At 44.5% G+C, this 14,067-nt stretch overlaps 1 protein-coding gene across 6 annotated transcripts in view; it reads left to right on the plus strand.

Moving 5' to 3' along the window:
* Positions 1-14,067, plus strand: part of LOC132387036 (NACHT, LRR and PYD domains-containing protein 3-like) — a 58,503-nt gene that overhangs the window by 22,868 nt on the left and 21,568 nt on the right. The window contains exons 1-3 of one of the 6 annotated variants that reach the window (XM_059959409.1): positions 2,605-2,727; positions 9,380-9,481; positions 12,478-12,646. The gene's annotated coding sequence lies outside the window, so the exon portion shown is untranslated. Of the gene's footprint in view, positions 1-2,598; positions 2,728-9,379; positions 9,482-12,477; positions 12,647-14,067 lie in introns of those variants that run through there. The other 5 variants (XM_059959410.1, XM_059959406.1, XM_059959407.1 and 2 more) reach the window with 5 other exon arrangements.

A 14,067-nucleotide genomic window follows, 5' to 3' on the forward strand; every position in this document is an offset into this window, starting at 1 on the left:
GGATACTGTGAGCATTGACTGTATGGGATGAACTGAGAACACAGAAGCAGAGAAACATAGAGAACCCACAGCATAATACACTGGCCCTTCGCCCAACAGTGCTCTCCCAAACATGAACCTACTTTAGAAATTTCCTAGGGTTACCCATCAGCCCTCTTCTTTTTATCTCCATGTACGTATCCAAAAGTCTCTTAAAAGGCCCTGTTGTATCCGCCTCCACCACCGTCACCGGCAGCCCATTCCACGCACTCACCACTCTGAGTTAAAAACTTACCCCTGACATTGCCTCTGTACCTTCTCCCAAGCATCTTAAAACTGTGCCCTCTCATGTAAACCATTTCAGCCCTGAGAAAAAGCCTCTGACTATCCACACGATCTATGCCAGTCATCATTCTATTAGGTCTCCAAGAAGAAAAGGCCGAGTTCACTCACCCTATTCCCATAAGGCATGCTCCACAATCCAGAGAAATCCTTGTAAATATCCTCTGCACCCTTTCTATGGCTTCCACATCCTTCCCGTAGTGAGGCGACCAGAACTGCACTCCAAGCACAGAACTCCAAGTGGGGTCTGACCAGAGTCCTATATAACAGTAAGATTACCTCTTGGCACTTGAACTCAATCACAAGGTTGATGAAGGCCAATGCACCGTATGCCTTCTGAACCACACAGTCAGGCTGCGCAGCATTTTTGAGTGTCCTATGGACTCAGACCCCAAGATCCCTCTGATTCTCCTCACTGCTAAGAGTCTTATCATTCATACTATATTCTGCCATCATATTTACCTTCTAAAGTGAACCACCTCACACTTATCTGGGTCGAACTCCCATCTTCCACTTCTCAGCCCAGTTTCGCTTCCAATCGGGGTCCCGCTATAACCTCGACAGCCCTCCAAACGATCCATAATACCCCTAACCTTTGTGTCATCAGTAAATGTACTAAACTATCCCTCCACTTCCTCATCCAGGTCCTTTATAAAACTTACGAAGAGAAGTAGTGCCAGAACGTATCCCTGAGGAACAGCCCTAGTCAGCGACGTCCATCTACAAACAATTTTGCGTTCTGTGAGCAAGACATTTCTGAATCCACAAAGCAATGTCCGCTTGGATCCCATGCCTCCTTAATTTTTCAATAAGCCTTGCATGGGTTCCTCATCAAGTGCCTTGCTGAAATCCGTATACACTACATCTACTGCTCTACCTCTGTAAATGTGTTTAGTCACATCCTCAGAAAATTCAATCAGGCCGGTAAGGCACAACCTGCCTTTGTCAAAGCCAAGCTGTCTATTCGTCATAAATCCTTGCCTCTCCAAATGTTCATAAATTCATGAAAAAGAGCATGTGAAGTTGAATTCCTTATTTCCTATTTTCAGTTAGTTCTGCTGAGCCAGTTCCTCCATCACCAGGGTGACAGCCCACCAAAGCTATGGAGTGTTGAACATATTTATCGCTCTCTGGTCACCGCCCCTCAGTGACCTCAGGAACCGGTGTGGGTGCCCGGATGCCTTGAGCATTCACTGTATGGAATATATAACGTTTCTGTTGCAGTAAATGGATAACTAATGAATGTAGGGATTGCATTCATGCAAATCTGTTTAGGATGTCACAAACAGGGTTCAACAGGGATCACTCACTCCACAATTCCCTTGTTCATTCATCTCCCCTCACTAATCTTCTTCCAGATACTTATCCCTGCATAAGCCTAAGTGCTACAACTGCCGTACCCCTCCTCCCTCACCTCCATTCAGAGACACAAAGCAGTCCTTCCGGGCGAGGCAACACTTCATCTCGAATCTATTGCTGGGGACATTTATTGTGTCCCGTGCTCCCGATGCGGCGTCCTTTACATTGGTGAGACCCACCATCAATTGGGAGACCGTTTCGTCGAGCATCTGTGTATCATCTGCCACAAGGGGGACTTTGCAGTGGCCGGACATTTCAATTCTGATTCCCATTCCGACGTTTCGATCAACGGCCTCCTCTTGTGTCAAGATGAAACCGCCCTGAGGGTGGAGGAGCCACACCTTAGTGATCGTCTTCACATAAAACGAACACAAAGGCCGGCAGATGTGTGGAGACGGAAGGGATCGAGGCAATGTGGATCGGACAGAAACATGTGGCTGAGATGGGAGAGCAGCCGCCATCCTGTTGATGGTTTGAGGGGCTGAATGGCCTCCTCCTGCTGTTTTTCACTTGGTGTTTCAGTGTTCTTGTCCAGTGAGGCTCCGGAAGAATGTGAATAGAAAAAAGTGTTTATAAACATAGAACTGATTTCAAAGAAGCCTGCACAATTCCTTTTCAGGTGGGAATTGTACGTCAAACCGGGATGGGAATCGAACCTTTAACTCTGAGAACCGGGAGATGGAGCGATGGGGACGGGGAAGATTCTTAGGGAAAATAAAAATGTAGCTGGTGTAAATATGGAATAATGTGGGGAATGCGGCAGGTAGGTCGGACAGTGTGTGAGGGACGAGGAGCAGAGTCACCGGTGCCTCGCTCTCATTTCAAACGCAGATCTGCAGCATCTGAGGTTTTTGCTTCCGAGGCCCCGCCCCCGCTCTCACAGTCTCCGGATGGGCGGGGGTTTTCTTTCCGTTCTCTGTTGAAGCTGATCGTCGGCGTGGAGCCGGTGGACGGATCTCGCTGCTCTCCGGACAAATTGATGATGTTCTCATCGGTCAGTATTGAGGCCGGTCACTGGGGTTGAACGCAACCGACAATTTCCCATCGGTGAGTACTGAAGCCGATCCCGGGGGCGGGGAACCTCATGTTGGGCAGAGAGTCCCGTTAACTTCCTCGAACTGGCGGCCTCGCCCCGCTTCCTGGACACAACGTGTCGTGGTCGGTCCGGTTTATGGGACCTTCACACCGAACTGCCTGAGATGAGTCGCCGCTCAGCCCCTGGTGTTCTGGTCCCGGGAGCGGGATGAGGTGGTGATGCCGAGACTGAACCCATCCATTAAGATGTACCTGGTGAACTTTACCTCCATCACCCGGCCCGGTACCGGATCCAAACTTCACCTGGATCGACGCCTGGGGTCGATAATTGCTTTACATATTTGCAGCACACTGGAAGCGGCCGTTCGGCCCGTTGTGTTCTTGCAGACTCGAGGGTTAAACAGAGTAATCGCACCCACGGGAGACTCCTCCACGTGTATGAGTAGTTTCATCTTCCCTGTTCAGACAGGACAGTGAGATCCAGATCTCTCACGTCCTCTCGGGAGACTGGGCGGTTTATTTCCATCTTCTTTCCATTGCTACGACTTGCCGAAATGCTGACCGTGTTTCCCGATATCTGGCCCTATTAATGCGAGAATTAAGTCTTGTTCATTTATCTGGGTTTCTCGGAAATGTGTACACTCGCTCCGGAATTCCCAAAGGAGCAACCCAGGCTGTCTAATATTCCCACACGATTGAAATGGAGAATCTTTATTTTGTTTTCCATGTACAGAGGTAGAGTGAAAATCGTGTATCCGGTATTCTCCACACAGATCAATACATTGCAGTAGTACATTGAAGTAAAGCAAATCATTCTGGTTACAAAGAAAGTGCAGTGCAGGTAGATATGTGGTGCACGGTCACATCGATTTAGACTGTGAGGTCAGAAGTCCACTCATCAAGCTGTTCGCTTCTAACAGCAGAATGGACACCGTCCTTGTGCCCGGTGGCATGTTTCTGTTCTATTTTTTCTTCGCCCCGATGGGAGGGTGAGAAGTGAGAATGTTCAGGGTTGTGGGGATCTTTCATAATGTTGGCTGCTTTACTGAGTCAGTGGGAAGTGTAGACAGAGTCCATGGAGGGGAGGTTGGTTTCTATGATGTGCTCAGCTGTGTCCACAGTTCTCCGCTATTTCATTCAGTTAAAGGAAGAGCAGTAGCCGTATGAAGATATGAAGCATCGAGATGGGATACTTTCTGCGGTGCATTGATACAGCCTGTAGAGTGGAAAAGGACATATACTGAAGTTCTTATTGTTTTTTCTGGCTTTGTTATATTGGAAGCTGTTATCTACTAGTGTATACTATTATTTCAGGATCTGTATTACTGGACCACCATCAGAGAGTGCACTTGATTCCTTCTCCCACCTGGTTCCATCTGCTTATTCCGTGCCCAACTTGTACAATCTCTGTCCAGTCTGTATGCCCCCACCTCAATGATATATGTCAACCATCTTGTTCAACCTCTGTCCAGTCTGTATCCCATTACCTCAGTTAAATATATATCAAACATCTTGTTCAACAATTCAGGCTATCCGATTGCCACAATGATATATTTCAGCAATCGTTCTTCTAAACTTTTTCCTCATTGTGAAGTTTTGTTTTGCCCCTTTTCCAGGATTGAGTTTTCTTTTTTTTTTGATAACTAGAAACACCAGAGGTTTAATTGAATACAGCATGTCGCAGGGAAAATGCAGCCATTTCAATTTTAGTTTCACCGTTACAAAATGGCTGCAGTGTTAATCTTTGTCATAATGGAACTCATAGCATCTGATGTTAAGCTTGTTATTTCCTTTGTCGGTTATTTTCGGTGAGCCACTTCCTCTGTTTCCAGGGTAACAGCCCGTCAGGGCTGCAGCAAGTGTTGCTCTTTTTATCGCTCTGTGGTCACCGCCTCTCAGCTTAGAGACAGTGGCCTCGGGAGCAAAGGCAACAGAGTGATAGCGGGAGGAAAGGATGCTGTGAGCATTGACTGTGTGGGATCTGTTACACCAGGGTCTGAATGAACTCAGATCTAACAGAGTAGTTGGGGTGGAGTGGCATTTACAGTTCAGGGTGGCAATCAGTTGCTATCTGTGCATTTAAATGAAGAGGGAGAAATACTACAGTTGCAGGAAATTTAACGTAAGGATGAGAAAACACTGGAAACGCTCAGCAGATCGGCAGCATCTTGGACAGTCTCAGTTCTGGAACTGGGTCTTCCACCATTTGTCCTTTCAGAGATGTAGTCTGATGTACTGAGTTTCCAGCATTATCTACTTCATAATTTTACATTTTGTTCCGGCTACACTGCAGGAAACATGGCAGCCCGCTCTGCTGGACAAAATCCCACACAACGATAACATAGGGATCAAATGTGCTCGGTTTAGCTGCTGGGGACAGGCTGAAGTGTATCCACATCATCTATGCAGACCGGGGAGCCAGCCTGAGCACTGGCCCCGGCAGAGGGTCATTAGGGTCCAATTACACCTTAGTTTGTGAATCGGAAATGGCAGGAAAACCCCAGCAAATTGCCGGCACCAAGGTGTCTTTGTATGAGTGATGATATTGGGCCGGTGACTCTGAAGATATGGAACTGACAGTATACAGGCTTCGGTCCAGGTTGGTAATTCGACAGCTGGGATCGGAATTTTCTCTGTCTGCAGTGAGGCTGAAATCACGCGGGGTTGGGCATTGGTTATGGGGAAATCACAGTCTACACTGTCCAATAAGATATCATATCTGTCAAGTAGCTTGGAGATTATTTAAGAATGAACTAGGGCGTTAGGCGAATTTGGGAAGTGATGTTCATCTGAACTTTGGTAAAGTCTGTAACAAGGTCCCGCATGGCAGCTGATCGGGAAGGTTCGGTCACGTGGGATTCACAGGGAGCTGGTGAGGTGGATTCACACCCGGTTCGAGAATAAGAAGGAGAGGGGGATGAATGTAGATGGTTCCAGCGAATGGAGCCCTGTGACGAGTGGGATGTGAGAGTCAGTGTTGAGACCTCTGTAATTTATTATTCATGCCATTGATCTGTATATGAATGTACATGGCTACACAAAGTATTATGTACCGTTGTTTTCACCCTACTGTAGAAAATATATTATCAAGCTGGAGAGGTTGCAGAAGAGTTTGCTGAATATTTTGCCTGGACTAGAGGGCCGAGTCATAGGAAGCTTTTGGCCGAGCTGGATCTTCATTGCAGAGGAGAATGAGGGTGACATTATAGGAGATCATGAAATCAAAAGGGAATATAGATAATGTGGTTGGTCGTGGTATTTTACCCAGGTTTCAATATTCAAGATTGTTTAATGTCATTCCAGTAACAAGTGTAAAGGAGAACAAAGTAATTGTTACTCAGGACAGAGGAAAAAATCAATATGATGGAGACCACAATAATAAACAAGACACTATACATGAAGTATGATAGTTTAAAAAGATTGATTCTGTGTCCATGAAGTGACGTTAAGCACAGGAGTGTCTGGACAGATGAGACTGACATTGATTCTTCTTCTGCATGCGACTTGCGCATTACACACCTGAGCGATCATGGGTCTCAACATCTGATGACCCCACACAGCGGCAATAATATATCGTACACTTAAATCTGTTAGTTATTTCACAGTGTCCATATATGTTCTTCTTTGTCTCCCTCTTCCGCGTTTCCCAGGCATACAGCCTTGCAACGTAAGGCATTCTATTTCTTCCTTTCTGATGACATGGTCGAGGAATTTAAGGTTCCTCTCATTTAATGTTCTCATTAAAGATCTTTTGTTGTGGGTACGTTGGGGTACTGTCTCGTTAGCTACCCTGTCTCTATGTGATATTTTCAGCATTCTTCTAAAAAACCACATTTCTGTTCCTTCTATGTTTCTTTGGAGTTCAGGTGTTACAGTCCATGTTTCGGAAACATACAGCAAGATTGACCAGATGCGGCATTTTAGTAGCCTAAGCTTTGTTGTCATAGAAATGTGTCTGTTGTTAAAAATGGGTTTCATTTTTTGGAAGTTGGTTTTGGCAATGGCCATTTTTCTTTTTGTTTCTACTTTACTTCTAGCATCTTGTGATATAAAGCGACCAAGGTATTTAAAACTGGTCTTTTGTTCAACCTCTTGGTTACCGATGAGAAATTGGCAGTTGGGAGTATGCTGCTCTTTTTATATTACCATATATTTGTTTTTTTTAACCGTTGATGGTTAGACCAAAGTCTGCACTTGTTTGTACTAATTTGTCTAGGAGGATTTGTAGGTCTTCTGCAGCACTTGCTATTAGGGTGGTATCATCTGTGTATCTTATGTTGTTGATGTAAGCACCTCCAATTTTTAATCCATCTAGGTCTTCTGTTTCTCTGAGAATCATTTCAGTATAGATGTGTAATAATTCCGGCGAGGCAACGCATCTCTGTCTAACTCCCCTTTGAATTTTAGTCCAACTGCTTATATTATCATCATTTTTTACCGCCATTATTTGATTCCAATATAAATTTTGAAGCGCTTATTTTTCCCTTCCGTCAATGTTTAGTTAAGTGAGAACTTGAAATAATTTTTCATGTTGCACTTTGCCAAATGCTTTAGTGAAATCAATAAAAATAAAAAAGATATCATTTTGATATTCAATTGCCCTTTCTGAAAACATTTGTAGCATGAAAATTGCGTTCCTAGTTCCTCTATCCCGCATAAGCCCATATTGCAGTTTAGAAGTTTCTGGCCTTAACTTGTTTTTAACTTGACTGAGACAATTCTCAACAAAATCTTTATTAGGTGACTCAGGAGACTGATTGTTCTATAATTTTCGCAGTCCATAGTTCCAGGAATTTTAGGCAGAGTTATAAATACTGATTTCAAGAGATCGTCAGGCAATACACCAGACTTATATATGTCATTGAACTCTTCAAAATGAATATCTATGCCCAGATCTTCTGGGGTTTGTATCATTTCCACTGAAATTCCATCAGGTCCGGTGGCTTTACCTTATTTCACTGTTTTCATTGCTTTCGTCATTTCTTCTTTGGTAATAGGTGGGCCAGAATTAGGGTGGTTCATATATGGGGGTTCCCCTCTATTATCTCAAAAAGCTGCTCTATATACTGAATCCACCTCTCACATACTTTATCTGGATCTGTTAGGATGGATCCGTCTGCTGATCCTATTCTTCATGCAGAGGAGGTTTTCGTAATTCCAGTAAATTTTCTAGTGCATTTCTTTGCTGTTGTTAATATGGCCTTCAACATAATTTCATTTTTTGAGTCAGCCATTCTCCCTTTGCAATATTGCACAATTCTCTGGTCTGTGACATTGATTCTGTGTCCAAAAAGTGACGATAGACACAAGAGTGTCTGGCCATGTGAGACTGACGTTGATTCTATGTCCGTAGAGTAACGATAGGCACAGCAGTGTCTGGCCATATGAGACTAACATTGATTTTGTGCCCATGAAGTGACGATAGACACAGGAGTGTCTAGACATACGAGACTGAAATTGATTCTATGTCCATAAAGTGACATTAGGCACAGGAGAGTATGGACCTACAGAAAATGATATTGACTGTCTGTACATAAAGTCACTTTAGACAGTGGAGTGCCTAGAACTGTCAGGAAATGTTAAACTGTAAGTGGGTGGGATGTGAAGGGTGGGTTAGTGAGTAGAGGTGTTGATCAGGCTTACTGCTTGGTGTAAATAACTGTTTTGATCCCGATTGTCGTGCCGTGGGTGTTACAGATCCACAATTCCTTTAAGGTAGCACCAGAGTTGTAAAGAGAGTTTAGGACATATTTTCCATTATAACAGGCTATTGCGAAGAGGGGCCGGGATATTAATGCTAATGTTGTAAAAGACGCCGAGAATCCAAAAAAAAAACAAAACAGAATTGAGTGCAGTTCTGGCAAGCTACTTGGAGGAAAGATGTCGATAAGCGTGAAAGAGTGTAGGGAAAATTACACGGACATTGCTAGTGTTTCAGGAAATAATTATAGTGATAGGTTGAACAGGTTAGAACTCGATTACCTGGAATACAGGGGAATGACAGGGTATCCTAGCAGGATTACAACTTTTTTTATGCCATTTGCCACTACAGTTAAAGGAAGGGTCCAGGACCCTGGGTCGGGAAGCCAAGCTAGGGATATAGAAATCTATGATGGTATAAATAGCGTGAATGCAGTTAGTCATTTCCCCAACAGATTGGGTAAAATCATGGATTTAAGGTTAAAAGTGACACATTTAAGTGTAATCTGAGGGAGAACTACTTCACTCAGTGGGTGGTGAGAATGCGGACCAAGTTCCCAGCAGATGTAAGAGATGAAGGTCCGATTGTGGTATTTCAGAGGTGTTTGGGGAGGTACATGGATGAGGGAGGTATAGAGGCTGTGGTCTGGGTGCAGGGGGATGGAACCACACCAGACATGGCACTGACTGGATGGACTTTAACAACCCTGTGTCTGTGCTGTAAGGGCTCTGTGAATCTCAATTGAAACGTCTACACATAATCGACATTTATTGTAGACAGGTCATAGAAAACATAGAAAATAGGTGCAGGAGTAGGCCATTCGGCCCTTCGAGCCTGCACCGCCATTCAGTATGATCATGGCTGATCATCCAACTCAGAACCCTGTACCTGCTTTCCCTGCATACTCCCTGATCCTTTTAGCCACAAGGGCCATATTTAACTTATATTACATTTAACTTATAGGTCGTATCCAGCACTGCGATTTATTTTGGACCAGCGTCAGCACTGCTGAGAGCTCTGTAGAGCTGGAACCACCATGAAATTTACGGAATGCACCTCGAAGGGGTAAAAACAACCAGTGAAATTTTAGTATCACCATTACAAAATGGCTGAATGTTCAGTTTAATTTTGTCGCAATGAAACTGAGAACGTGTCACACCGAGTTTGTTATTTCCCCGCTCGGTTATCTTTGCGAGTCACTTCCTCCGTCACCAGGGCAACCGCTCACCAGAGCTGCAGAGAGTGTTGAACGTGTTTATCGCTCTCTGGTTGCTGACTCTCAGCGGAGAGAGAGTGGCCTCAGATACGAGGATGCTTTCAGCATTTGCTGATGATACTAATCTGGGTGGCAGTGTGACATGTGATGAGGATGTTAGGAGAATTCAGGGTGACTTGGATAGACTGGGTGTGTGGGCATATACTTGACAGATGACGTTTAATGTGAATAAGTGTGAGGTTATCCACTTTGGGAGTAAGAACAGGAAGACAGATTATTATCTGAAGTGTGTAAAGTTAGGTAAGGGAGAAATATACAAAGAGATCTAGGAGTCCATGTTCATCAGTCACTGAAGGTGAATGAGCAAGTGCAGCAGGCAGTGAAGAAGGCTAATGAAATGTTGGCCTTTATTACAACGGGATTTGCGTACAAGAGCAAGGAAATCCTTTTGCATTTGTTCAGGGCCCTGGTGAGACCACACCTGGAGTATTGTCTACAGTTTTGGTCTCCAGGGTTAAGGAAGGACATCCTGGCTCTGGAGGAAGGCAATGTAGATTCACAAGGTTAATTCCTGGGATGTCCGGACTGTCTTACGCAGGGAGGTTAGAGAGACTGGGCTTGTATACGCTGGAATTACTGAGATTTAGAGGGGATCTGATTGCAACAAATAAGATTATTAAGGGATTGGACAAGATAGAGGCAGGAAATATGTTCCAGATGCTGGGAGAGTACAGTACAAGAGGGCATGGTTTGAGCATAAGGGGTAGGTCATTTAGGAAATTCGTTCCTTAACTCTAAGGAAAAACTTCTTCTCCCGGAGAGTTGTGGGGGTCTGGAATGCACTGCCTCGGAAGGTAGTGGAGGCCAATTCTCTGGATGCTTTCAAGAAGGAGCTAGATAGTTATCATATGGATAGGGGAATCAAGGGTTATGGGGACAAGGCAGGTACCGGGTATTGATAGTTAATGATCAGCCATGATCTCTAAATGGCGGTGTAGGCTCAAAGAACCGATTGGTCTACTTCTGCCCCATTGTCTATTTACTGTTCGGGATGGAATGAAGATGATTGTAGGGATTGCATCTATGCAATTCTGTTCTGGGTGTCACACATCTTGCAGTCAGTCAATCGTTTCTGCATCAAAAGAACAAAATGAAATCTCCTGCACTGAGTTTCCAGTGCTATATTTTCAATTTCATATTTAAAACATTTTCTTCCTGTTACCCGACGGGGAAAATGGCTACTAATTGACCTGGGCTACTCCGCACTCAATAAAATAATGAACAACTGTGTTCAATGAAACTGTGGGAACAAGCTAAAATGTATCAGCACCCTCTTTGTGGTCCAAGGCCCATGTTTTAGAGCAAATCCCCGTCTAGAAAAAGGATCATCAGGCTCCAGTTCTGTCACGGGTTGGTGTGGGAGTGTAAGTTTTATGAACTGGGATTAGCTGAGACGCTGCCGCATATTACCGGCAGCAAAGAGCCCTGGGAGAGTTGGTGCTTCAGATACAATCTTGGGATGTGGTTTCCAGGAATATGGGACTGGCAGTGTTTGGGCTTCGGTCCACGTTGGTGCTTTTTCAGATGCGGCTGAATGTTCCTCCTTCCGCAATGAAGCAGACGTCTCAGGTGGCTGGATATTGCTAGCGCGAATCTCTCAGAGTGAGATGTGGAAAAGATGTGCGGGCTGTGACCCTCTGAGGTTGGATCCTGGGACACCACCCATGTCTAAATCAGATAAAGTGAATCAGGGAATCAAGTTGTCAGGGTTTATGAGAAGTTGAGCGAGTATTTCTGTTCTGTGCTCAGATGTTTGGTTCTGAAGTCTCTTTGGAAGCAAAGCAGAGAATGAGTTCCCATTCCATCCCTCACAGAGAGAGGCTGTGATTAAATTTGCACCAGTAGACATAGACCGGTGTTTCAGAAATCAATTCACGTTTTGAAGTTCCCCCTCATTCTCACCTGTCTATCTGCCAGTGGGAGCCAAACAGAAACTCAAGATGCTGAAGATGGAACAGAACATGGAACAGTACATCACAGGAACAGGCCCTTCGGCCACAATGGTGTGCCAGACCAGCTGAAAAATAAATCAACCCCCGCCCCCGTAAAATCTAGGGTTGTTGCGGGTGGGGTGAAGTTGGGGCGGCAGAGATTATTTACACCAACTGAATAACAACAAGCCTGGATACATTGGGAATGGAGAGTATGTCTGGATTAGACGGAGAGTCTGGGATCTGAGAGTGCTGCCTCAGGATAAAGAAACTTCACTTTAAAACTGAGATGAGAGACATTACTTCAGCCAAAGGTTGTTTGATCTGAGGAATTTGTCACCACAAACAGTGGTGGAGGCTATCTTTGGGTATATTCATGTTCTGGATTGCTAAATAGGTTGAGAATTATAGCAGGAAGCAGGAATACGGTGTTGGAAAGTAATCCTCCATGATTGATTATGGAGCAGACTAAAATGACTTTATCACATAATTCTCCTGTTATAAATTATGACTTGTATCTTATACTATGACTGAATGATGACTTCCTTGTATTCCATCAAAAGCAAGAGAAAATCTTCAGATGCTGGAAATCCAAGCAACAGCCACAAAATGCTGGAGGAACTAAGCAACTGGAAGAGAGGAGCGTTGACATCCAGATGCTGCCTGGCCTGATGAGTTCCTCCAGCATTTTGTCTGTGTTCCTTTGTATCCCATATCAGGTTTTGTAAAGTTTGAGGGACAGTTACAGATTTCTTCACTCGGATCATGACATATGCGTTCAAAATTTAAATGCCAGGTTAACGCTTTGTTCTCGTTTGTTTTAGTAACATAATTCATTACTTCTTTCGTTGAAGTTAGACCTGTGGTGAGAGATTTATTGGAAGAGACGCCCACAACTGGAAGCAAACCACAACTGAAAACGAGGGAACAGCAACAAGTGAACCAGCCCGAGGACGGAGATCATCAATACGACAGAACCCTTCTGACTCGGAGTTTCCATTAATTCAGTCAGGAGAAAGTTTGGTGAGTCTCATTTACCCAAACACTGCTCCTTGAGACATTACATTTCTGTACCAAGGAAGATAGGAAATAGCTGGAGTGAGACTGAATAAATGTAGAAGTGCCAGTTGCAGTCATTCCAGATCTACTGAAGTGCTGTCAGTATAAGTTCTGCATAATAATTATATTATGCATGTGAAAAGAAACATTACATTGATTAAGTACATACATCGAGATTTGTGTGTTAATGTTGTATCCCAGCAGGTTGCAGATCGACCATGACACAATCGGTGAGCTGGTCCGCACGGTACGGGACCGAGGGATGCGCTCCCCGCTCCCTGTTACTGACTCGACAGTCTCCCCATCTACCGCGCGCAACAGCTCACCGCGCCGCCCACTGCCCACGCGCGCCCTCTCGCGGAAATTCGTCACCCTCGGTCTGACGTTGAGAAGATTTAAGCATGCTGCGCGTGCCCGGTATCTCTCGTGAAGTGACGTGACATTTACTTGTCTCTCATTGGTGACACCAAATACCAATTTAGTATACCAACCAATGGAGATATGGGCTTCGTTATTAATGAGTTTCCTTAACAATCAGTTGGCGGAGCTGTAAGGGCGACGGATTGAAGTGGGAGTTCAGGGGGTTTATCTCCTCAGAATGAGCAAGGATGGAGAATTCTTCAGCATATTTTTAGTGGACACCGATAAAGTGTTGCCTGCAAGTGCGGAGACGGAGTGATTTTGACAGCAAGTCAGGATCTTACTATCTGACATGGTGGGCTGGAGGGAACCGGTGGCTGCCTTTTGTTTGAGGTGTCTGGGTTTAAACAACGGAGTAAATAGACCCACCTTGGACCAGCAGGCTGTCCCAGTGGGTGTTGTGTGGTCAGATGCTTGGAGTATGGTTGCTCCCTGTCTGCAGGAGGGACAAAATGCAACATTTTCAAGTCTGTTATTGACTGAAAACATGTATATTCATTCTTGTTTTTTGTTCATGATACAATCATTGTCCAATTTATTTTCAAGTTTAATAGTCATTCAAAACATACATGAAAACACATGAACACAGCCAAATACAACAGCGTTACTGCACACTAAGCCTCCTTACTAGAAACTGCCTCTCTAAGATACCCCAAGGGCATAGGCATTTCCTGAATAATATTATCTATCCATTGTAGCTGCTGTCATCCTCTCCTTCTTTTGCCTTCTGTTTTACCGAACATGAGAGTCGTCTCCAAAGAATCCTGTCCCCTCATGATGTGGTCAAAATAATTGAGCTTTTCAAGCTTCCTAGTGAACAGTCTGGCGTATTTCTCCAAGTATTGACTTGTTCGATTTTCTTGCTGTCCAACGAACACTTTCCCCCAACATCCAAGTTCAGAGGCGTTGATTATTTTGTATTCAGCCTTTCTAATAGTCCAGCTCTCACAGCCTTACACCACAAC

The sequence above is a fragment of the Hypanus sabinus genome, unplaced genomic scaffold (assembly GCF_030144855.1).
Source record: "Hypanus sabinus isolate sHypSab1 unplaced genomic scaffold, sHypSab1.hap1 scaffold_149, whole genome shotgun sequence".
Lineage (NCBI taxonomy): Eukaryota > Metazoa > Chordata > Chondrichthyes > Myliobatiformes > Dasyatidae > Hypanus > Hypanus sabinus.